A 24361-nucleotide genomic window follows, 5' to 3' on the forward strand; every position below is an offset into this window, starting at 1 on the left:
GGGAGTGGAGATGCCCCGGAGCTCACTGCCCACGCACCCCGTCCAGCTCGCCTCCTGGTGGGGCAGCGGCCACGAGGGGGGACATGGGGGCGTCCAGAGTTGTGTGGCCTGGAGCAAAGCCAGGAGGGCTGGGGACACTGAGGGACAGAGGCCCTGGGTAGACTGACCGGTCAGGGGGTCAGCGTGAGGCAGGCCAGGCCAGCACAGGAGCGTCCGCAGTGGAGAGGACAGAGCCCTGGTGTGCAGAGGCCTGAGGTGGGCAGGGTCTGGGTGGTGGAGGGGCGCGGGGGAGGCCCGGGAGGGGCAGGGCTGGCGGGCATGGGCATGGAGGGACTCTCGGTGGGAATAGGAGCCGGGGGGTCCCTGGGGAGCGGTGGCCAGACCGGCAGCCCCCGCCATCCCTGTGGAGAGAGAGAGGCCGCCGGGCAGCCCGTGGCGGGATGCGCCCGTTCCCCCAGGTGCCTTGGCCTTGAGGACTCCAGAGCCTCTGCCGCCCCAGCGCTGGCCGGGCCCCTCCTGGTGTGTGACCGGACACCCAAGCACTGCAGCTCGTCACGGGGACCTCGTGGCTCCGTGGCCCAGAGACCCGGGAGCAGCTTGCTGATGGCTCCGGCTCAGGTCTCCTTTGAGGCTGTGTCACGCGTCCTGGGCTGGGTGTCGTCTGGAGGCAGCCTTCTGCTGTGGGCAGCAGGAGGGCCCCTCCCACGCGCCCTGGGATCTCCCGTGGGGCTCAGCTGCTTCCTGGGCTGCAGTGGCCGGCGCTCTGAAGCCACAACTCTCAGAGTCCCCAAGTCCCCTTGGGCCTGCTCCCTGGGGCACAGTCCCCACCTGGCCCAGGAGCCACCCTGAGGAGTGGGCATCTGCAAAGCCACACTGCTGGCCCGCAGCGGGACAGGGCGCCGTGGCAGTGCCTGGCTGCGGTGGAGGCGCTGCCGCCCTCCGCGTCCTCTGCTCTGTGGAGTGACGCCGACGTCCCTCCTCCTGCGTTCAAGTGTATTTCAGCTCGAGAAATAGTTGATTTAAGGAAAAGTAGGTGACAAAGTAAATGTGACAAAGGACACGTGGGTGACTGCTGGGGACTCCCGGCCAAAGCATCCAGCCCCTGGTCTCAGTTTCTCCTTGGTGACAGGGAGGAGGTGGCCTGGTGCTTGTCAGGTTTGGACGGATCCTCGTGGCGCAGGTCCAGGCACACGGCACCCATGTCCACCCGCACCAAACCGCCTGCTGTGCCACCGGACTCCCGGCAGGAAGAGGGTGCCCCATGGACCTGGGGTGACCTGGGCAGAGACCCAGCCCTGAGCCTGGGTGTCCCACCTGTAAAGGGACACTGCTCCATCTGGGGGCCTGGGGACAGGCGGGGTGCGGTGAGCAGCGCTCCATCTTGGTGCCCCAGCTTGCCGGGCCCCCAGATACTCCGGGACCACGTGGGCGGGCGTGGCGGGCGCCGTGCCCTGCCTGGTGGCCTTGAGGTGAGGAGGGGACAGAGGTGACTGTGCTTGTGTCCAGAGAGAGCCCCGCGAGGTGTTGAGGCTGTGGCCCGGCCTCCCCTGCGTGGCCCTGGAGGCTGGGAGGCGCGTCCTGCCTTCCCACCCAGCTGGGGCGGCTGGACTGAGGGGCAGGGGTGCAGCTGCAGGGCCCAGGCTGAGGGGGCGCCCAGCCTGGCCGGTGGGAGGAGGACGCTGTCCCGGCCACCCTCCTTGCGGGCAGCCACGGGCTGGGGCCAGCGGCCAGCTTGGCAGGGCGGAGGGAGGGAGTCCCCGCAGCCCCAACGCTGCCAAGGCCGGGCGCAGCTCGTGGCCTGACCAGCTCCTGGGGCCTGGGCGCCGTCCATCCCGCCAGGCGCCCCTCCCTGGCTGCCCTCTGCTCCCTCGCACCCCGCGCTCTCTGACTGCGCTGGCTGAGGTGACCCTGTCTGTGCGCCAAGCGCTGTGCTGAGTGTTTCCATGTGTACCAAACCGTTCAGTTAATGCTCCTCAACGTTATCCTGTCTGGGGAAGGGCGGGGACAGGGGGTCAGCAAGGACGGTGGAACGTGGTGGACATCCCTGTCCGTGTACACGTACGGAGACACGAGTTGGTGTGAACAGACTTTATATACAACCAGAGGTAGGAAAAAATGGTGCTCTACGTGTGTAATATAAATTGTAACGCATTCTGCTGTCATCTATTTTAAAAAAGATCGATAAAATAAAATAAGGAAAATCATTCCTGTTTAATAGAAAAGGGAACTAAGGCACAGAGAAGTTAAGTAACTTGCCTTGAGGTCACACAGGCAGCCGGGGCCAGAATCCCTGCTCTTAACTGCTTTGGAAGTTAAAGTGCAGCCTGCAACCACAAGCCGACAGAAAAGGGCCTTCTCCTTAAAGCAAAGCAAATCCAAATGCCGTTTTCTCAGGGTTGCAAGATAGCTGCCGTAGCGCCGAGCATCACATTCTCGCGTGACAGCCTCCAGGAGCAGGACAGGAGGGCAGAGGCTTTGCCTGTCCTTTCCTCTTTGGGGAAGGAAGTGTCCCCAGAAAGATGAGCAGACCGGGGTCCACTTGTCCAGGGTGGGTGCCCGCCATCTGTAAGAGCAGGCCTGAGAGCGCGTGTACCTGACCTCAGACGCCCGGGCCAGGCTGGGCCGTGTGGCCACTGCGAGGGTGGCCGGGAGTGTCCCCGGCCGAGCCTCCCAGTGACCTGCTCTGGAGGAGCTGCTGACCCCATTTACAGATGGGAAACTGAGGCTGGGGACGGCCTCTGGAGCCCAGGCCCTGTGGCCTGGCTGCGCCTCTCCAGCTGGGGTCGGCGGTGGCAGTGAGGACAGGTGACGTGCCTGGCGTGCCTGCGTGTGGCTGTGGGCTGAGCTGCCACAGCTCCGAGTCTCCTGTGCGTCCTGCAGGGCCGTGTCCCCTGGGGCCCTCTGCTCACGATGACCAGGCCCACTTCAGCTGGCTCCAGCAGGAGGGAGCTCTGTGGCCTCTCTGGAGGCCGAGACTGGCTGCAGCCCTCGGGACCCGGGGCTCCCGGACACCCCAGGCCCCTGCCTCTGTGTCCTCCCGAGGGGCTCCTTCTCCAGGAGCTGCCCCCCACGTGGTATCAGGGACAGCCAGCAGCCATTCTAGGTGACTCTGGGGAGGGACAGAGGTTCCCAGCTAACGCCCAGGCCAGTGCTGATTGGCCAGTCTAGGGTGTGCCAGGCCCCGGGGCGGGGGGTGTTGATTGACAGCCCCCCGAGCCTGGAGGATCTGATGCGGTTAGATCTGGGGTGGGCCTGAGGGGGCACAGGGCGTGAAAGGGGAGGGTGAGTGGGTGACTCATGGGCATGGCCGGGTGGATGTGGCCTTCCTCTGTGACTCGGGTCTCGGTCAGCAGGCTGCCAGGGCTTGTAGCTGCCCGGCCCTGCCCCGTCCTCTGCGCCCTGCGGCTCCCTGTCTGCGTGCCCCCCGTAGCGCTGCCATCCTCCAGCATAAGATGCCACCTGTCACCTTCGAAGACGTAGAAGGCAGCATGGGGGAGCTCGAGGGACAGCCCTGGAGCTGGTCTCAGGCCTGTTGGGGACGGCTGCCGCGGGTCTCTGCAGCTCCGTCTGCGGCCTGGGAGGCCACTGCTGGGCCTCGCCCTCTGCTGCTGGACCGGGGGTGCTGGCCCCTGGGACCTTGCCAGGCCAGGCGAGGGTGGCTTCGAGTGGCAGAGCGTGGTGGGCACCTGCTTTGGGTGACCCCTGGCAGGAGATGCTCGTCTCAGGTGACAGAGGAACCGGGACCTCTGCAGCACCTTCCCGGGAGCCGCCTTCTGAACCCCGAGAAGATCCGGAAGCTCAGCTCGACCTCTTCCCGGGCCACTCGGGGAAGGCCAGTGCTGAGTTTGGGAATGTCACTGGCCATTTGTCACTGACTCCCTTGTTCCCAGCCTTCCCTGGGAAGGATGAAACTCAGGTGACCAGGAGGACCCTGACTTGGACATCTCAGATGGGTGGTGGACAGGCTCCTGGTGGGCGGAGTGAGTGTCCAGAGACGCAGGATCATGAGCGCTCCCTGGTGCTGCGTCCTGCTCAGGAGTGGAGCAGAGCCCAGGCCACTGTCCTGCCACATGGCCTCAGGAGGCCCACTCCTAGGGCATCGGGAAAGAGAAGGCAGTGGCCTGGGCTCTGACCTGGGCAGTGCGTCCCCTGCCCCTGCAGAGGCCACTGCGTGTGGCTCTTCAGCTGCGGGCCTCCCTGAAGGCCTCCACCGCAGAGGGCTCCCTCCTGTCCAGCGCCTCCTGGGGCCCCAGCTGCAGGCGTGGGCAGTGCAGGGACCCGTCCGCGTAGGACGCGTGTGGCAGGGACGCCCGGCTGTGGCAGGGGAGGCAGGCGGACCTTCTCACAGGTTACAGTGGCCTGCTGGGGCGGCCAGCCCTGACGGTCCCCCACCCAGGGTCACTCTCAGGGTAGCGCCAGGCTGCCCCAGTGCTGCCCTCCCACCCCAGAGCCCATGTCCCCCCATCCGCCAGGCCTTCGCATCGGCCAGTCGGCCGTCCACTCCTCCAGGTCCAGAAGCAAGGGACAGTGACCTGAAGCCAGGCAGGTCCTCAGTGGAGGTGCCCCGCCCATCTGGGATGTCCGGGGGTGTTGAGAGACCTCTCCTGGGGGGGAGCTGCCCTGACGCCCACGTGATCGCCGTGTCTGCGTGTGCTCACGTGTGCTCACGTGTCGGGGGCTGTCGCCAGGGCTGTGTGCCTGCGTGTGTGTGGCGCGTCTGTGTGTGTGGTGGGATGGTGGGGTGCGGGCAGGTGGACTGACGGGGACTTGTTAGGAAGAGGCGTCCATCTGTCGGACTCTCCGGGCGGTTCCGAGCTGGACCAGCCCAGGGGAGGCTGCGCTCCCAGCCCCGGGGCCTGGCTTGGGGTGGGCTCTTCCCAGGAGGACCCGGGAGCCCCCTGCAGCCGGCCCAGGCTCTGTCGGGGCAGGGGCCACGAGGATGGCTCTGTGGGCAGCAGCGAGGAGGGGCTGCTCAAACCTGCCCCAGAGCAGACTCCAAGGCCTCCCCGCAGGGACTGTGCTCCCTCAGGCCTGACCAGGGCCAGGAGTCTGCGTTCTGACAAGCCTGGGCTGCTCTGGGGGGCGGAGCCCACCCTCTGAAGCCTGCCGTTCCTCCTGGATCTGCCCCTCAGGCGTCATTTACCCTGCCTCTCCTGTGCTGTGCCACCTTAGGCCAGCCACTTTACCTCTCTGGGCTGCTTCAGTCATTTTAAAAGAATGATTCTGCCTCTACTAACCTGGGGGCTCTGGGCCTCAGTTCCTTTGTCTGGGCTGAGGATTGATTCCAGTCCCAGCTCCTGGGGTCTCCTGAGTGAGCCAGCAGTGGGGAGGGCTGTTCTGAGCTCAGGAGGCGGACTTGCAGTAGGACGGGCTGAGTGGCAGGGAGGTGGCTGAGCTGCTGCAGCCCATGAGCTCTTCTCATCACTCCCAGGGGACAGGAAGACGGGGCTCAGAGGTGCCTGCGTTCCCTGGGAACGGGCCCATCTCAAAGCGGGCGGCCTGGCTGGCCCTTGACCCTCAGGTGGGAGAGGGGAGGTGGAGACCAGACCACCCCACCCGCAGCCGCGGGAGCTCTGGGCTGCAGGAGGGGAGCCGCCGGCAAATCTGGCCCAGCTGGGGATTAGCGCATCTGGAGCTTTCCTCCAGAGAAAGAGGCGGAGCCGCCCACCAGGCGGGCAGGGGGGGGGCGTGCGCCAGGCGACCTGCTCCCTGCTCCCCACGCCCCCAGAAGTGACCGTGGCCTCCGGGTGGGGGCGGGCAGGCACCCTGGGAGCCAGGGGGACCCGCTGCCGCCCTCGCCCCCTCCTGCCGGCCGCCTAGGGGTGCCGGGTGGGCGGGGCGGCGGCTGGCTGGAGCCAGGCGCTGACCTTGTGAGCGCAGGGCAGCTGTTGGGGATGCACATCTGGCCGCGGGCGGCTGCGTTACCTTCCAGGAATGCTGGCAGCCCTGGCGCATCTGGGCGGTGCCGGGCGCCGGCGCCCCCTCCCTGGGCCCAGGCGCCGGGGCTGCGCCGCCTCCGGATTTCCCGGCTCCTCCTCGAGGCTGCGCCCGGGACAGGCGGGCGGAAAAGACGCCACTTCGCTTGTTCCCCAGGGGTGGTGGCAGCTACTCAGGCCCCTCACAGAGAGGGACACGAGGCCCAGGGGGACACACGCTCCTCCAGGGTCACTCTGCTGGCTCCTCCAGGGTCACTCTGCTGGCCCCGTGGTGGGGGCGGTCCTGCTGCAGAGTGGACTGCCCTGTAAAACCGTGACCGAGGCTGGCAGCTCCACCAGGAGGCTCTCATGCCCACTGCTGGCCTCCCCTGCTGGGCCCGCCCCGCCCCGCCCCGCCGAGAGTGGAGGCCAGGCCAGCAGCAGGGCCATGTCCAGGGCCAGCTGGGTGAGGCCCTCGGAGGCCGCGGCCTGGCTCCCAGCCCAGCTGTGTGACTCAGCCTCTCTGGGCCTCCCAGCCTCCTCCGGAGGACAGGGTGGGTTGGCGGGAGGCGCGGTCTGGAGCAGCTGCGGAGCAGGTGGCTGGGGGCTGGAAGCTCTGCTGGGATGGGAGCAGGGCCACTGGCTGGACAGACGAGGCCGCCCCAGCAGGACAGCTGTAGGGAGGAGGGAAGGGCCTCTGGAGGGAGGAGCCGGTGACCCCTGGAGTCCACACCCTGAGTCTCCCTGAGCTCTGTGCCTGGGGCGTGGGGGTCCTCGGAGGTGGGAGAGTGGCTTAGACGGATTCCTCTGCAGCCTTGGGACGCACCCTGGGGACGGGGGACCATGCCCACAGCCTATGACCCCTGCCCCACCAGGTCCCTGGGCCTCTGCCTGCTGACCCCCCCTGCAGAGCGAGACACCGGGGCTGGGCAGGAGCCTGCCTGTCCCCAGCAGCTCCACGCCAGGGTCTGGCGCAGAGGTCACCTGAGTCTGTCCAGGGAGGGATCTGCAGCAGCTGAACAGCGAAGGTGGCCTCGGAGGGGACCTGGCGACCTGGCGGAGGTGGCCCCGGAAGGCGCGGGGGGCGGGGGCGGCAGCCACTCTGTGGGGGCTGCTCACGGGCTGGAGAGCTGGGTGGGGGCGTCATCCAGGCGGAGGGGCCGGAAGCAGGGCTGCCCACTCCATGTGCTGCTTGGGGCGCTTGACTGGGGGCAGTGGGCAGCCACTGCAGTGGGGGACAGGCCCCATGGGGCAGGCGGTTGGTCCAGGCCCCACCTTGGCACTGGGGGCAGAGCTGGGGCATCCTGGGAGCTGGCCCCTGGGTGGTTCTGAGGCGGGCAGTGGGGATGGGGAAGAGTGGACTCGGGAAGCCAGCCAGTGGCCCCTGCTGGGCCACCCGGTCTTGGGGGCTGTCCAGTCCACGCTGGGTGGGGAGGGGTGTCAGGGAGACCCAGGCGTGGCACCATGCCTGGACGCTGTCTCTGCCCAAGTTCCCGGCAGCCGGAAGAGCCTGGGGGGCCACGGCCAGCCTGCCCTGACCTCCCAGACCCCGCCTCCTGCCAGCCTCTCCTCCCCCCACAGTGTTTGTGTTTCTTCTAGAACCTTCCCTCCCCCCAGGCAGGCGTCCAGGCTCTGGTGAGCAGCCTCTCCTCCGGCGGCCACCTCTCGCTTCCGGCCCTGCCCTGGTGGCATGTGGGGCCTGCATGGCCAGCTGTCCAGGGGCGGGGCTCTGCTCGCCCTGTTCGCTGGCCACCCCGCTCTGCCCTGGGGCTGCCCCTCTCCCTTTCTCCCCCTTCAGCCGGGCAGGGTGCGGGGCAGGGTGGGGCTGGACGGGTCACTCTCGCTGCCCCTCGGCCCCACTCCTGTCGGCCCTTTTCCTTCCTGCCTTCAACTTTTGGCCGTCGCCCCTCAACAGACACAGTGGGCACCGAGGGCAAGTGCTGGCTTCTCTGGGACCCTGGGGGTGGTAAGGACGTTGTGGGGCCGGAGCTGGGCTCCTGGGGACCTGGGGCTGGGTGGGAGACGCAGGTGCCGCCCTGGGCCGAGCAGACATGGACACCTTCCTGGCAGAGCCCCACCAGGCAGGCCCACCGCCAGCCAGGCCCCTCCTGCTGCCCGCTGTGCCCTCCTGACGCCCCTGGCCTGCAGCTGCCATTCAGAGGGGTGGTCCTGAGGCCCATGAGGCCCCCTAGCCCGCTGGACGTCGTGTGCTGGGTGGTGCTTCTGCCTCCCATAGGGCCGCCCTCCCCGCAGGCAGCCGCCCTCCCCCCGGCTCCCTTTGCCGGAGACCAAGCACCTGGGGACTCCCCGGCTGACCAGGCCCTGCCCGCCGGCCTCGGAGCCTGTCCTGCCTCAGGCAGGGGCTGCCAGTGGAGCCGGGCTGCGCCTGACGTCCAGGCCGGGAGGGCTCCAGGCCCTGGAGGAGATGGGACCTTGGGGTGACTGTCCTGAGGTCCCAGGGCGAGCAGGGAGCAGGTGACAACAGCCACACGCACCCCCGCACGGTGGCAGTGCTCACAGTATGGACCACTGCTGTCCACTGGTGAGAACTGTCCCCCAGCCGTGTCACCAGGGGTGGACGCACTGTCCCTGGTACTCTATAGATGGGGACCCTGAGGCTCAGAGAGGACAGGGCTGCCCGCTGTGGGGTGGTGGCTGTGCCCCATCTCTGGGTTCTAATGGTGTGGAGGGGACTGAGGGACCCAGGGTGACCCTCCTTGGTGACTCTGATGCACAGCCAGTGAGGAGACACGGGTCAGTGGGCTCCCTGTGACTGCTGTGCGACGTCACCCGTCGGGGGCCGTGGAACAGCAGCTCTGGGCTGGACCGGTGGGGCGGGGCCGGGTCCTTCCGGAGGGTCCCCAGGGCCCCTTGGCTCCCTCCTCCATCTCTGGAGGCTCCTGCACAGGCAGGGACTTCGGGGACAGTGGGGATGTGTATCCCGTGGCCCTCAGGCTGCTGCTAAGGTAGTGTCCCCAGCATCTGGTCAGGCCAGGGCAGTGCCTTGTGGACACGGTGGCACCAGAGCCCGTAAGAGCCCTGCTCCTGAGAGGCAAGGCTGTGGGGGTGCGGGGCCGTGGGGGTGGGGGACTGTGGGGGTGCGGGGCCTGGGCCTCTGCTCCGTGGGCACCCCTGGAATGGAGGCTCCAGGGAGGTTTTCAGGGGAAAGCCTGGTGCTGTGAGCCACCCCGGGTGGGGAACGTGTGGGGAACGTGTGGGCGTGGTGACGGGAAGTGTGGACAGCGGCTAGTCCTGGGCATCTGTGGACTCTCACTCCTCACTGGCGTCTCACACTGAGTGGTTTTAGAATCGTGTCTCCTGGCATTTAACGTTTTTCCTGGTACCAGGGACGGAGCCTGGGGGTGCTCTGCCGCTGAGCCATGTCCCAGCCCTTTCATTTTTAGTGTTGTGACCGGGCCTCACTAAGTTGCCCAGGCTGGCCTCCACCCTGCAATCCTCCTGCCCCAGCCTCCCAGGTAGCTGGGCCCACAGTCGGGTACCACCGTGTCTGGCAACGTGTTTTGTCTTTGGCTTAACGCGAGATGTTCTGGGGCCAGGGACTGTCTACTGCTGGCACACAGACCAGCGTGGGGGTGGCTGGGCAGGGCTGCTTCCTCAGCCAGGTGGCGGGCGTCTCTAGCTGGGGAGGAGGTGAGAAGCAGGGTCATGGTGGGCCGTGTCTGCTGCAAGGAGCTCGGAAGGAGGGCACCACAGGGCTGAAGGAAGCGTGGGTGGAGGGGCAAATTGAGTCACAGGGCACACGGAGGTGAGCCCCTGGGTTGACAGTCCCCGAGGAGGTGGGCGCACCTTCCAAGACCCAGCGCACTGCCCGGAGCCGGAGGGGACAGCTGAGTGTGCTGCGGAGGGGCCGGGCCTCGAGAAGAGCCTCAGGTTCAAGGTGCAGCCAGGCCAGCGCTGACCGTCCAGGGCCGGCCACGCTTTGCTGACCATGGGTGGCGAGGTCTGTGCAGGTCACACCCAGTGCTGCCCTTTCCGTTGTCGGCCTCCTCGTGTGACCTGCAGGACACGCTCTGAGCCCCAGTGTCCGCTGGGCAGGGAGGAGACCCTGGCCTGCCTGCTGGGCAGAGCAGGGTCCCCGCAGGCGGTCAGCACCCACCTCGCCCCTGCAGCATGGTGAGAAGGAGCCTCCTGGCGCAGTCGCTCCTCTGGTTGGGGACGCGCTGACCCTGATTTGAAAGCGTCACATTAAGCTCTGAAGCTTGATCCTGCTGCCGGTTGACCTTGTGCCTTTTACACGTGTGAGCCAGAGTCATGCAGATCAGGGGCCTTCACCAGATCACAGTGGCCTCCCTGAGGGAGACAGGGCCGGGCAGCAGCGCCTCCTGGTCCATGCGGGCAGTTCCAGAACGTGGGCTCTAGGTGGCCCCAAACCCCAGCCTGCAGGTTGCCTGCCTCCCCAGGGGGCCGGGTGTGAGGGACGGGCCTGTGTGCCATCTGGGCGTCCACCTGTGTGTGGGTCTTGGCCATGCGCCCGTGTGTCTGGGGGCGTGGGTTGCCAGGGACCTGGGACCACACACCACCGTCCTGTTCTCTGGAAGCGCAGCGGGTGGGGGTGCGTGGAGTCCCCCTGCAGGGCACCCCACTACAGGCTCCTGCACACGCTCGCGCCCACACCCACCCGCAGATGTGATCAGCAGATGTACAGGGCCAGCCATGATTCATGTCCCCGTCACCTGATTATTCCCAGCCCCGGAGGAGGGGAGATGAAAGGCCGGGGGCTCCCGGCGCCAGGCTGCCACCCTCAGAGGCCTGGAGAGGGGGCTGGGGGCAGCCGGGGGTCCTTGCTGGGAAGCGGTCAGCTCTGGGGAGGACCTGACGGGCCACCCCTGCTGCTGTCCCAAGGTACCTCCTGGGGCTCCTAGAAGGGATCCTAGCTCCTCCTGCCATGCTGTCCAAAGTGAGTGCCACCCTGCGTGGCCCTGTGGCGCCCCACCCTGCGTGGCCCTGTGGCGCCCCACCCTGCGTGGCCCTGTGGCGCCCCACCCTGCTGGCCCTGTGGCGCCCCACCCTGCGTGGCCCTGTGGCGCCCCACCCTGCGTGGCCCTGTGGCGCCCCACCCTGCGTGGCCCTGTGGCACCCCCACCCTGCGTGGCCCTGTGGCGCCCCACCCTGCGTGGCCCTGTGGCGCCCCACCCTGCGTGGCCCTGTGGCGCCCCACCCTGCGTGGCCCTGTGGCGCCCCACCCTGCTGGCCCTGTGGCGCCCCACCCTGCGTGGCCCTGTGGCACCCCCACCCTGTGTGGCCCTGTGGCACCCCACCCTGTGTGGCCCTGTGGCACCCCCACCCTGCGTGGCCCTGTGGCACCCCCACCCTGCGTGGCCCTGTGGCACCCCCCACCCTGCGTGGCCCTGTGGCGCCCCACCCTGTGGCACCTCACCCTGTGGCCACCCCACCAGCAGCGGCTTGTTTCCCCTGGGCCCTGCTGCTGGGCTCTGGGCTCTGCCCGCCGCCTGGGGCGCTGCCCTGGTCTCCTCCGGGCTGCTCCTCGACCCCTTGGGTACTGCCCCCCGCCAGCCCCTGCCCTGGGCCCCTCTCTGACCAGCGTCCTCATCCTTCAGGGTACCTGTGCTCCAGGCCCGGGCTCCCCTCCGCCTGTCCCTGCTGTCCCCAGGGCCTCAGAAGGTGCCTCGTGGGTGGAGAGTGCCTGGTGTTGGGAGGCACAGACGGGGACAGGCAATGGCAGATGGTGTCACCGCAGCACTGCGGCCTGAGCGTGGTGCCCGGGCTTCCCTTGCCCTGCTCTTCCCGCTGGCCCTGAGCCGCCACAGAGGACGTGTGTGTAGCGGGGTTTGGGAGCGTGGCCCTGACCTTGGGCCCGGCCTTGAGCACAGAGGTTGGGGTCCTCAGCTGGGTGGCCTCGGGCGGGACGCTCCTCTGCTCTGCTCTGCCTCCCCGTCTGCCCACAGGCCGGGTGCCAGGGTGTGGGGTCGTCTGGTGGGGACGCTGCGGCCCTCTCGTCCAGCCGTGGTGGGCCAGCGCCCAGGCACACACCCGGGCCACAGCTGTCTCCAGGGCCCTGCATGTCACTGCTTTGGCTGTAGGGGTCTGGGGGACACGTGGCCCGTGGGTGGGTCTGGGCAGCCTGCTTGACCCTGGTCTTAGGAGGGCTTCTTGGAGCTGCCTGAGGCTGGGTCCCAGCCGGGGAGACCGACCTGCGCCCAGCCCAGGAGCCCCAGCCTCTCCCTGGGCGCCCCCGGCCTCCCCCAGCCTCCTGCCCCTGCCTGGCTCTGTGGTCCTTGTCTCAGTCCCTCCCCTCCCCTCTCCTCCCCTCCCCTCCCCTCCCCTCCCCTCCTACCTCCCCCCTCCCCTCCACCCTCCCCTCCCCCTCCCCTCCCCCTCTCCTACTGCTCTCCCTCCCCTCCCCCTCCCCCCTCCCCTCCCTCCCCTTTCTACTGCTCCCCCTCCCCTCCCCCACTCTCCCTCCTCCTCCCCCCCTCCCCCCCTCCCCCTCGAGCATCTGTTACCTAATAGGCTGTTAATGATGGTGCAGGGAGTGGGAGGCAGGGTCCTGGGGGAGCCGCTGTGATCTGTGTAATTGGTCTCGAAGGAGCCGAGGAGCTAATATTTACCACAGCATTAGTCCTCAGGGAGCCTCGTCTCGGCTGGAGCCCCAGGAGAGACTCCGCCGGGCACCACCCCACCAGCATCGCCCGCTTGGAGGGTCTTTAGTTAACGGAACGCCCTGCCCTGTGGTGAGGTACGGGCCCGGGTGTCCACGCGGGGAGCGGCCTGACAGGGCCAGCCTGCTGGGTCCCTTGGCCTCATTCCTTCCAGCTGGCACTCAGCAGCAACAGGCCTACCGACCCTGGGGGCTTGAGGTCCCCAAGGCGGAGGCCAGTGCTGAAGGGCAGGGGGAGGGAGGGCACACCCCGAGGCAGCCCCCAGGGGCTGATGGAGCCTCTGGATCCAGCCGTGCCTGAAGTCCTGTGCTGACCAGCAAAGCCCCTCCTCCGCTCAGCGCAGACACATGGGGAGCCCCACCTTCCGGGGCCTGAGAGGTTTTCAACTAGTGGCAGTTGTGTATGTGCCCACTTGATTGTACCCAGTGGCCCGTGCACCCTGCTGAGAGTACAGCTGTTCTCGGGGCCCAGGGCATACAGCCCCTCCCCCAGGTCCCACGGGGCCAGGGGCCGGCACAGTGCCTGTGACCCCATTTGCAGCCCAGAGGATCCGGCTCCTCGTGTGAGGGCCTTGTGCGAGGAGCTCCCCGGGCAGGCTGGTCGCTGGCCGTCTCAGGCTGGAGAGTGGAGAGGCTGGGCTGGGAGGCCGGCCTGGGCCCTGGGTCTGGGGGTCTCCCTCCAGAGGCTCTCAGCCCCTGGCACAGGGACTCCTCACGCTGGCCACTCAGCTGCAATGACCTCTCCAGAGCAGAGTTCTGGGCTCTCTGCCAGGGCGCGGGCCGGGCCTGCTGTGAGCCTGCGACCCAGCCTGGGGCCACCACCGAACAGCTGTCCACCAGGGTCGTGTGTTTGGGAGGGCAGGGGCTCTGATGGCCGCGGAGCCTGGCTCCAGGTCCGGGCTGCGGGGCTCTGTCTCCGGGAGGCCCAGGCCTCCTGCCCGCCCTGTGATTGGTGGGTGTCCCCAGCCTGGGTCTGCCAGCTGATAGCAGGGTGGGGGCGTCTTCCTGGGGGCTGTGTGGCTCCGGGTGGAGCTGAGGTCTGGGGACCAGGCTGCGCCCTGCTCCCGTGTTCCCTGCAGCCACAGCCACTGCCAGTCCTTCCTGCTCCGCCTGCAGCCCGAGGCCGAGCTCCGGCAGTGCTCTTGAAGACCCCCTCGTACCACACCCGGCAAGCAGAGCCCTAGTTCTGAAGGCTGCTGGGGTGCGGGGCGAGGCTCGGCCTCCCTGTCTCCAGCCCCGCGTGCAGGCAGCACCCCCCGGGACTGTGATGGGTTTCTGGTCATTAAAGCAGCCGTGCTCACCCTGGGGCTCGCTGGAACTCCAGGGTGTCCGGCTGCGTGGACGGCGCTTCCTAGGTGCGGCTTTGAGTGCGGCCTCTCCCGGCCCTTTACTGGGATCTGGTTTGTCTACTGTGGGTTGAGGTCAGTGATTTTGAGACTGTAGAGCTAAGCGGCTCCCACTGTCTCTTCTAGAACATTCCTGTTACCCTGAACAGGAAGCCCAGCCCCTGGCAACCCCCATCTGCTTCCTCTCCCTGTGGACCTGCCTGTTCTGGACACTCCTTGGACTCTACTGCACGTGACCTCTGTGGCCAGCTGCTCTCCTGAGCAGTGTGCTGCCAAGGTCCTTGGACGTTGCACCTGTTCCAGGACTTAGTTCCTGTTTATGGCTGAATAGTATTCCACCGTGGGGCCTGTGGGTCATCGAATCTGTGCCCTAGCTAGCGGATGGCCCTTCTATCAGTTCCACTTTGGGCTCCTGTGAATCATGCAGCTGTGAGTATGTGTAGATTTTGTGTGGACGAGCGTTCTTATTCCCCTGGGCCTGAGCCCCCGGTGGCCTTGCTGTGCCATCGGGGACTCCAGGCCCACTGCTCTTGTTTCCTGTACCTTTTGCGTGGGGATCAGACCCGGGTGCCCACCACTGAGCTGCGCCCAGCCCTTGCTTTATGAGTTCGCTTATTATTTACTTATTCGGGGTACCAGGGACTGACCCCAGGGGCGCTCGACCATTGAGCCACATCCCCAGCCCTGTTCTGTATTTTATTTGGGGACAGGGTCACGACGGGAGGCCATGTTATCGGCGCGTGTCAGGGTGAGGCCGGGAGGGACAGTCCCGCCTGAGCCACACAGCTAAGGAGTCGCCAAAGCAGGATTCGAACCCAGGGATCCGACTCTGAGCCGGGTTCACCAGTGGACGCAGCCTGCCGCTGGGGGGTGCCTGCTGGCTGTCCTCTGCTGCAAGTCTGGGGCCCTGGTGGCCCTGGTGGCCCTGGTGGCCCTGGGGCCAGGCCTGGATCTCGCGGTCGAAGCCCGGCCCGGCCTTCTCTGGACTGTGGCGCACACTCACTGTGGAAGTCAGTGCTGGGTGCTGTCCTGTTAAGGGGACAGTCTCTTATCCCCTGTCCCCCCAGCTACCTGAGCTGTCCCCACAGCCAGAGGCCACCGCTCTGGGAGCCCATCTGAGAAGCTCAAGTCCATTAGAGGATCTGGGCCCTGACGTGCCCCCCAGGCCCACCTTCGGCTGTGTGAGCAGGAGGCCGGGTGCCAGGGCCCTGGGCCCTGCAGGTGGGGGCTCCGCTGGCCTGGGGGGCAGGAGCAGGGCTGGCCCCAGCGCAGTGTCCTCAAGTCCCCGTGCACAGTCCTCTCAGCTGTGGCCTGAGCCCAGCGCCTGCCGCAGCCCCGCTGCCCTGGCCCAGGTGCCCCCCAGGCCTTGGGGGGCAGGCAGCACCAGCAGGAGGTGAAGCCAGGCGGAGCTGGGCCCCGCCCCCGCCGGTGGCTCTTGGCTCAGCACTTGGGGTGACTCCAGCTCCAGGCTGCCGCCCCCGCCCCTCCCCGCAGGCTGCTGGCAGCCCCAGGGCGCTGGCGGGAGAGCATATGGCGGGCATATGCCGCGAGAGGTGCGGGGGAGGGAGCCCAGCCCTCCGGGCCGCCTCCTGGGGTGATGGCACTCGGCTGAGCCCACTAGAGGTCGCTGTGCCCCTGGGTCCCGGAGCTCTGCCCTCGCTGACCCTGGAAGTGGGGGGGTCCTGGGGATCCAGGCTTTGCCCCCTGCTGCCTGCACTGGGACCCCCACCCGCCTTGCCTTCCTGGTGGACCTACTGCGCACCGGTTTCGAGACATGGCAGAGGGGTGGGGCCACCGCACATTGTGGCACAGCGAGGCCACCGCGGGTCCCAGGGTGCGAGTGCCCAGGTGGGGGAGATGAGGGGCACGGGCGCTCCACAGAGGGACGTGTGCGCAGGCCTAGGGCTGGACCCAGGCGGGGCCACGTCTTTGGCCACAGAGGAGGGCCTGGGTGACAGGAGCCTGGTGCAAGGTCGTGTGTGTGTGTGTGTGTGTGTGTGTGTGCCAAGCAGGAAGCAGGCAGAGCGCTGCTGGAAGAGGGTCCAGACCCTGCTCTGTGGGGTCCCTGCTCACGCCCCACTGCTGGCCGAGATTGAGCACTTACCATCGCCAGGGTTAGGGTTAGGGTTAGGTCTCACGCTTGTGACCACCCCCCAGAGGAGCACCATCTTATCCTCAGAGTGCTTTGGTGCACAGAGAGGTCAACTAACTGGCCTGGGGCCACACAGCTAAAAGTGGCAGAGCTGGTACTGGAGCCCTCTCACAGAGACCTGATGGGGCAAGAGGGGGCCGTGCCTGCCCAGCGAGCCCCTCAGCGCCTGCCCCACAGGAGGGGGTGGCAGTGAGTCTCAGACTGGACACCTCTGGGCTGTCACCTCTGGGCCCTTGCCTTGGTGTCTCAAGGTCACCCCCATCCACATGTCCTCCCCACGGTGCCTGCTTTGGTCCTGGGTCAGCCACACACCAGGTGACTGGGATCACCCTGTTTCTGGGACGGTAGGACCGGGTGGGGATGGGGGACCTGGAAGGGAGGGCCGGGCAGGGGTCCCAGGAGGAGGGCAGCGCAGCCCCAGTCACAGCAGGGCACACCCTGCCCATTTCCCTCGGGTGCCGAGACCCAGGCAGGTGACCGCCTGGCCATAGTGCTGCAGACAGGGGGCACTGGCCTGCTCTGCCCTCCGGACTGTGCCTGTGAACCCTGTCCTTGTCCCCTGGTGACCACGGGCTGTGGAGAGGGGGAAGGCAGGCGGCCTCTGTGAGGACCTCCTTCCAGAGCTGGTGTGGGGCAGATGGGCAGGGAGCGGGCAGGTGGCCACTGTTGGTGCTGCCAGCCCCAGCCCCGCGGCGGGTGAGGAGCGGGCTGCGGGGAGGGCCCCTGTGCCCCCTCACGGCTCCTCCTGCCCAGGCTTCCGCCCCAGCGCACCCCGCCTGGCGGCCCGGCCTGAAGGCCCATGCCCTCTGGTCCAGTGTGGGTGACATCAGAGCAGGCCTGGCCCTGGGTGGCTGGCAGGTTCCTAACGCCCCTGTGCCTCGCTCCCTCGCCTGTGATGGGAGAGAAATGCCTGTGTCCTCGCGGGGCCCTGGTAGCCGTGCGCGGGCCGGGGGTGAGTGCAGGGGACCCGGGGTGGAGGGCGGAGCTCCCACAGGGAACCCAGCCCGACTGGCGCAGGGCCAGTGCCCTCCGGTGCTGGCCTGTTTATCCCGAGGACCAGACGCTGGTGTGGCCTTTGTGCACCTGGGTTACTATGCACAGTCCTGGCACCCGGCCCGCCACCTCCCTTCCCCCAGCCGGTCTGCAGGGCCCCTCTCCCCCCCCCAGTCCCCCGTCCCCATCCCCAGGCTCTCACGTCCCCACCCTGACCTGGGACATGTTCCCACTGACCCACGAAGCTGCCCCAGGAGCCGCTGTGCCCAGGACAGTTGTCCCAGCCATGAGTGGCCACTTACGTTAGTGCTTTTATTTATGGTGCTGGGGGCGCACCCAGGCACGTGCCAGGCAACGAGGCACCGCTGGGCTACCCCCCTGCCCCTGTGGCCATCAAGGTCAAGTTTAAATGAAACTCAATGAGGACTTCAGGTCCTCGGTCCCGTGGGCCGCGTTTCAAGTGCGCTGTGGCCGTGGATGGCGGGTGGCTACTGTGACGCCCCAGCCTGGAGCATGCTGTCATCGTGGTGCGGTCTCTCGGCCGGTGCTGTCCTCGCCGGGCAGGGCTGGGTGGGGGAGGCCGGGTGGGGAGGTCGAGGAGACGGGTGCGTTCCCATATTAGACCCGGGGACTGGCGGAGAGGAACGTTCCAGAACAGCTCTGCTCTTGGCACCCTCTGTCCCCTGGAGCGTGCCCTGTCACTCTCCGAGCCTCAGCGCATGTGGCGCTGGAATAGATGCGTCACGTTCGTTATTGGTTTGGTCTCCATTGTTGAAAAGCAGGACGTCCACCTGGAATTGGCAGATCCGCAGCATCCGGACACTTCTGGTTCCTCCAGCCCCAGTTGTCACATGCACAGGTGACCTGGCCCAGCAGGCGACCCCGGGAGGCACAGGGACTGACCTTGGCTCCTCGATTCCCTGAGTGACCCTGGGCGGCTGGACTGCCTTTTGGACCTGGCTTCCTTGGTGGCCCGCAGAGTGGACTCGCCCCCCGCTGGGGTGGGGTGTGCGTGTGGCGCCTGGGCAGCCTGGCGGGGAGCGGAGGCTCCTCAGCCACTTTGAGGAGGGACAGAGGTGACCAGAGCCCCGCTGCCCCTCTCCCTGTCATGAGCCGGGCAGGGAGGAGTGGGGACCCAGGCGCCCTGGCAGTGGCCTTCCGTCCCTGGAGCTGGCTCTGAACTCCTGCAGGGGGCAGGCGGGGTCCCCCTGTCCACGAGGAGGAGGGGAGGCCGGCAGGCGGGGCCAGGAGGCAGGTGCCCTCCCCGTCCTCCAGGGTGTGGTGCCGGGCAGAGCAGCAGCCCTGCTGGCCTTGTGGGGGGAGGGGCCTGTCCTGGGGGTGGCCCTGGAGGGGATTCCCCAGAAGTCGCCCCTCCCTGGGTGACCGCCCACAGGTCAGCACACTCTCCTCCTAGAGGGACATGTCTGTCATCTGGATCACGGCCCTGCAGGTGGAGCTGCGGCGGGCCCCGCCCCGGCCCTGTCCTGCCTGCCCAGCCCTCCCCCCGGGGGGAACCCAGGTCTGCGTTCTGCCAGCCCCGCTCCTGCCAGCTGGCCCGCTGCGCGGTTGCCATGGTGACCCCTCGGCAGGCTGCGCTCCCCCTGCATCTCAGGGCCAGAGCCACTCCTGAGAGGCCCTGGGGCTGCCGGGGGAGAGGGCTTCCCCAGGCCCCTGAGCCCTGAGCCCAGGAGGGGCCTGGACCCTACCAGGGGAGGTGGGGCTCAGGGCCAGGAATGAGGGGCCACTATGGGGGCCCCCGGGGGTGGGGCGCCTGTGCCCCAGGGCCTCCCTGGGCCTCCCTGGCTGCCTCCTGGCCTCTCGGCTCTGTGGCCTCTGTGCTCTGGGCACTGAACACTGTCACGTGTGAGATCTAGCACAGCAGATGGGAGTGTCACAGCAGCTGTCCAGGGAGGTCAGAGGTGCGCGGCCGGCCCACTTCTCCCCGGGGAGGCTGAGGCCCAGAGAGGGTGAACAGCTGCCCAGGATGCCCTCCCCCTGGGAGCACCAGAGGGCCAGGAGCCAGGGTGGACCGAGGAGGCAGAGCCGGGGCGCCCTGCGCCAGGCCTGTGGCGGGCACCCGGGCTGCCCAGGGGCAGCAGCCCCGTCCAGCTCTACAGGGGCGACAGGGTCAGGGCTCCATCTGCCAGGGCTCAGCAGGAACGGGAGGCCACAGAGGGGCCAGTGTCCCACAAGGGCACACACGGGTTCTGTGAGCCCCCGCTGCCCACAGCCCCTGGTTCTCATCAGTCCAGGGCTGGGGGCGCCACGGCACAGTGTGGGGGCATGATGGGTAAGCAGAGAGGCCATGGGGGACGCACAGTGGCCCATGCCCGTCCAGCAGCAGCCAGCCAGCCCTCTGGTCACCTCTGGTCTCAGGGTGACACCCTGCGACTGTAATCTCCATGACCTTGATGCTTGTTAGGTCAAACTCGCACCTTGGAGGGCTTCTGCGCTGGAGTGGGTTTCCATGGCAACGGTGACCCACAGGCTCGCTGGTGCCCTGCACTCCCCCTCCAGGGAGCCCCCTGCTCCTGCCTGCATGCCACCGTCCACGCTGCCCTGCACTGACGTCCTGTCGCAGTGGGACCCAGGGCGGCCGCGTGACGAGAGTGACCTGACCGGTCACACAGGGCGGGATCTGGACCGATTTGCTGGCCTCCCCCAGAGAATGTCCCCGGCCCAGCCGAAGGCCCAACCGGAGGCCCCGAAGAAGCCCCTCGGGAGGCTGCGGCAGGTCCGCTTTCCAGGGGCTGCAATTGATCCCCTCCTGGGCGCGTAGCAGCCCTCTGCTCCCTGGGCCCCCAACGCCCTGCTCTTGTTAGTGGTCCCTCTTTGAACACATTTCCTTTTATCCTGTGGTGACACGCTGTGGCAGAGGGCACTCCAGGCGAGATTGGCCGGGAGGGGCCGGCGGAGCGTCTGCTCCTGACAGCTAATTAGCCAGCGTCTGCCCGCCTTCCCCTCCCCTTCCCCGGGAGAAGGAGGGCAAGGTCCACCTGATCCTCGGCGCCTGGTCCGCCCCCTGCGGGTCCCAGTGAGCACTTGGGCCAGAGTGCCCCCCCATGCTGGGCCAGGGCCACCTCCCAGGCCTCAGCTGCCCGGTCTGCGAGGTGGGTGTAAGAGCAGCGTCTGCCCCGCCTCCTCGAGCCTGTGGACAGCAGAGAGGAGAGAGGACTGCGGAGCCCTGAGGCCGGGCAGGGCCTGGTTCCTGCTCACACTGAGGAGCGCCTACTGTGTGCCAAGTTCAGCACACCCTGAGCACCTACTGCACGCGGCCCTGCCTGAGGCCCAGAAGGTCAAGCAGCAAACAAAACAGACAGAAAGCCCTGTCCCCAGGGAGCCGTCCTCCCTGGGCAGCAGAAGTGACCCATCACATCTGTACCGTGTGGGACCCCTCGCAGACTGCTGGGGAGGGGCAGGCCTGCTTGCACCCTGCAGGCTAAGTGACAAGTGACACCAGGTGGCTGGGCTTGGAGAGCTCAGGGGAGAAGACCGCAACCTCAGATGGGGGCCAAGGACTAGGAGGTGGCCGGTCATCAGCCGTGTCCTGTTCGTCCATGAGGACCAGTAACCAAGGCCTCCCGCCTCCCTTGGTGGCTTTTAGAAACGCCGTGTGGCTTGTGGGTTGAGGTTTCGGGGTGGGGTGCTCCCCGGCACAGTGTCCCCAGGGCTCTGGAGCGCAGGTTGCCACGGTCGCAGCATTTATGACACAGAATCTGCATTTCTGGGAAGTTGGGGGGACACTCCTGGCCCAGGGACACCCCAAACTGGGTCCCAACAGGCAGCTCGTATGTTCAAGCTTGAGTAGGAATCCCGCGTCTGAGTGTCACCCAGCCCCAAGGGCCACCAGGCTCAGGTTACCTGGGAATTGAGCCGGGGGCAGGGGAGGCCCAGGTGCCCGCGCTCTGCCCTGGTGTGCCCTGGTGCCCTCCTCTCTGCCCCAGGATGCGGGCGAGGGTGTGGCAGGAAGGACAGATTCCAGGTCCAGGCGGTGGGCTCCAGGGAGCTGCCAGAGAAGTGGCCGCAGGAGCGGGTGCCCTCCAGGGCCTCCCCCAGGGAGGAGCCGGCAGGTCCTGGTGCCGGGGACCTGTCCCTGCTGCAGGCCACCTGGGGGCGCATCTCATGTTTCCAGGGGTGCCCGGGTCAAGAAGGAGCAAGGCAAAAGGACAGGGTGACCCAGCTCACTGATCAGCTGGGGACACTGAGGCCCCCAGAGTGAGGGAGGTCCAGCCCGAGGACCTTCACCCCCCGCTGGGCGTGGGCCAGTGGGCCTCCCCTACCCGTGTCCCCGGGAGGAGCCCAGCACCTGGGCTCCACTGCCCTCGGGGACTTGCACCTGGACCTGTTTCTTCTCAGCTTCTGGGCTGTCACTTGGCAGGTGGGGACAGCTGGAGTGTAGCTGGACAGCCAGGGCCCAGCCGCCCTCCTGGCCCTGCCTCTGCAGGGAGGGGGAAGGGGTGGCCTGAGGCCGGGGAGGAGGTGAGGGAAAGCAGGGAGGAGGGAGCTGGGGTGGAGGGCGTGCAGGCAGGGCCCAGGTGGACATTTACAGACCCGGGTCACTTCCGAGAGGCCGGGGGCCGAGGACTGGTCTGGAGCCCTAGAGCTGGCTTGGCAAGCCGACTCCAGCCTGGGCCTGAGCACTCGCCCCGTGCCCCCGCCTGCCCCCCACCCCCTGACGCGGAGGCCTGCCGGGGGGGGGGGGGGGGCTCCCTGCCAGGGCCCAGGGCTCCGAGCAGCTGGCTCCTTCCTGCCTCGGAGGCCAGGCCTCCAGAGCAGAGGCTACGTCTCCTGCTCAGCTAATTATGTGGAAAATTGGAAGAAATTGCAGAAGCCTCGGTGGGAAATGAGGTCAGGGCTGAAGGTTACCCAGCAGCAGCGCGGCTGCCCGGCAGGCGTCCCCTGAGGCCCGGCCCTCCTGGCCCACGGCAGAGCGCGCCCAGCCCCCCAGCCAGGGTTCCCAGGGAGGGGGCCGCAGCCCAGCGCTGCCCCCCTCCCCCAGTGGAGGCTCCTGGGGATGGGCTTCCAGCCGCCAGCTCTCCTCCTTCGCGTCCTCCCCTGGGGAGCTGGCAGGAGCCGGGAAGGAGGGTGGGAGAAGGAGGGGAGGGCGGTGCCTGTGGGCTCCTGCCAGTGGGTGAAGAGGGGCAGACTGCAGCCACCCTGCGGCCCCCTGCACCCGCTGCGCCTGGTGGGACAGATGGGCGGCGCCGGCCCGCCTCTCCCTCCAGCCGTGGCCAGTGCTCTCCGTTTTCTCACACACTGTCCTGCTCTCCTGCCCCCCCCACCCCCCAGAACCGCAGCAGGTGCCCCCCACCAGCCGTGCGCCCTGTCGCTGCTCACAGACTTGGCGCTGGGGGCCTGGCTCGAAGCCCAGCTCTGCCGTGGAGCAGCCATGGCCCTCCACCGAGGCCTCTCTGAACCCCACTTTCTTCATCTGTGACATGGGGACAGCGGAAGTGCCCACACCTGCGGGTCGCTGGCGGGATTAAATGAGCCATGTGTGGGAAGAGCCCGGCTCGCCACCCATGCAGCTGGGGCGGGCGGGAGGGCGGTCCCTCTGCACCTGGCCTCCCGCGGCCTCCTCCCCTGTCCAGGAAGAGCTGCTCTCCGGGAACAGGGCCTGGGCCCCGTCACAGGTGCCAGCACAGGCCTGGCCTGGTGGCCCCGGGGGGGAGAGCGCTGGCGTGGGAGGGCCAGCTGTGGCTGCTCAGGGTGTGCTCCTGCTCCTGGGTGACGGTGGCCACCAGGCTCACTGCCCCCTGAGCCCGCTGACCCTCCTGTGCCGCGCCCACAACTCAGCTCCACCTCCCCACCCTGGCCCTGGCGGGGTCAGGCCAGCCGCCCAGGGCTGCAGAGCACACAGGACAGAGGGCCTGGAGCAGGGCTGGGGACAGGACCAGGGCGCCCCTGCCGGGCTGGCCAGGGCCCTGCGGCTCTTGTGATGGGGTGCAGCTTCCCATGGCCCCCGGAGCTGGACAACCTGCCCATCACAGAGTCTGGGGGGGGCCGCTGCTGGGCTCCAGGCTGCACCCCTGTGGACTGGTGGCGTCCCCTTCAGGGTATCTGAGTCTGTCCTGGTGACACTCCATGAGTTGCCTCCTTCCCCTGCTCTGCCCACTCTTTCGGAGCCCATTCACAGGCCTGGAGAGTGCTTCTACCTTCCCTGCTTTATACCAAGGTCCTGAGTGGGACAGAGGGGGACTCTGTCGGGAGTGCCAGGCTCAGGGCTGAGGAGCTGCCTATCTTCTGGGCCAAGGGCATCCTGAATGTGACCCTGGGGTGGGCACGGCCTCCAGCCCACGGATGCAGGGCCCGAGAGGGGCAGGGTGGTCAGAGTCGGGCTGCGTCACATGGAGGTGAGATCACACCAGCCTCCCCACCTCCAGTCCCCCCTGTGATTGACGGGTGGCTGCTTCCCGAGGGCTGTCGGACCCCTCCCTGGGGAGCGTCCCCGTCCTTCTTTCATGTCCAGAGATGGTGAGATGACCTCCCCAGAGGCAGCAGAGACAGGCGGGGGACAGCGTAATTGACTTGTAACGTTCAGACTGCGGCGGCTGTCATCTGGCAGCTGGAGGGAGAAGTGTGTGTGTGCGCGTGTGCATGCATGTGGGGTGAGTGTGCACGGCTGCACGTGTGTGCACTTCTCTGTGTGTGCATGCGCGCGCGTGTGTTTCTGTGTGTGGGGGGGGTGCAGCGTGTACCCTCACCCTTTCCTCGTTAAGGGAGGCTCATAGACATGGCGCTTGTGGCTTGTGTGACTGGGGACCAGGCGGGGGGACTTCTGCTCCCCAGAGCTGCCTCCCGGGCCTCTCCACCCCTGGAAGCCCCTCTCCAGCCTCCACTTTTGAGCACAGGCCTGGGTACAGAGGCTCCTGGTGTCCCTGAGGGAACTGCACCCCACACCTCTCACTGTGGCCCTGAGCCGCAGGTTTGCCGGGATCTTTGGGCTGCCCGGGGTCACCATGTCCACGGCTGCTGCCCACAGACACTGCTGGGGGCTGGGGTGGCCTGTTTTGCAGACCTGGCGTGTGACTTGTGTGACTTGTCCCTGCTGGCGCGGCTGGGATTGAAACCCCGTGCCCTGGACCCACCCTCCGTGCTCCGCCTCCAACAGTCACGGGGCTTCTCCTGGGGTCTGGTGGCCTCCCCCCAGCCACCCCGCAGAAGGCCTTCATGGGACCTCCCTGGGCTCTGGCTTTCTGAGAAGCTCCTGCTGTACCCTCACCCCCCGCCCTGGACGCAGCACGCTGCCCAGGCTCCCAGCCCTCCCTGTGGCCAAGGTGGTGGCCCTGGCCACCGGAACTCTCTCCAGGGACTG

The 24361-nt window shown here is 67.6% G+C and overlaps 1 protein-coding gene and 1 long non-coding RNA gene across 5 annotated transcripts in view; one reads left to right on the forward strand and one right to left on the reverse strand.

The window, feature by feature from the left end:
- Gse1 (Gse1 coiled-coil protein) overlaps nucleotides 1-24361 on the forward strand; it is a 304272-nt gene that overhangs the window by 27090 nt on the left and 252821 nt on the right. The gene's annotated exons all lie outside the window — the stretch shown is intronic.
- Nucleotides 2138-6940, reverse strand: LOC124086440 (uncharacterized). Its single transcript, XR_006849802.2, has 2 exons — nucleotides 5238-6940; nucleotides 2138-4091 (listed from the first exon to the last, which is right to left on the reverse strand). It is a non-coding gene; the product is annotated as an uncharacterized LOC124086440 (long non-coding RNA).

This window comes from Marmota monax, unplaced genomic scaffold (genome assembly GCF_021218885.2).
Source record: "Marmota monax isolate L192 unplaced genomic scaffold, Marmota_monax_Labrador192_F-V1.1 WCK01_AAM20220418_F8-fsc00024, whole genome shotgun sequence".
Taxonomy (NCBI): Eukaryota; Metazoa; Chordata; class Mammalia; order Rodentia; family Sciuridae; genus Marmota; species Marmota monax.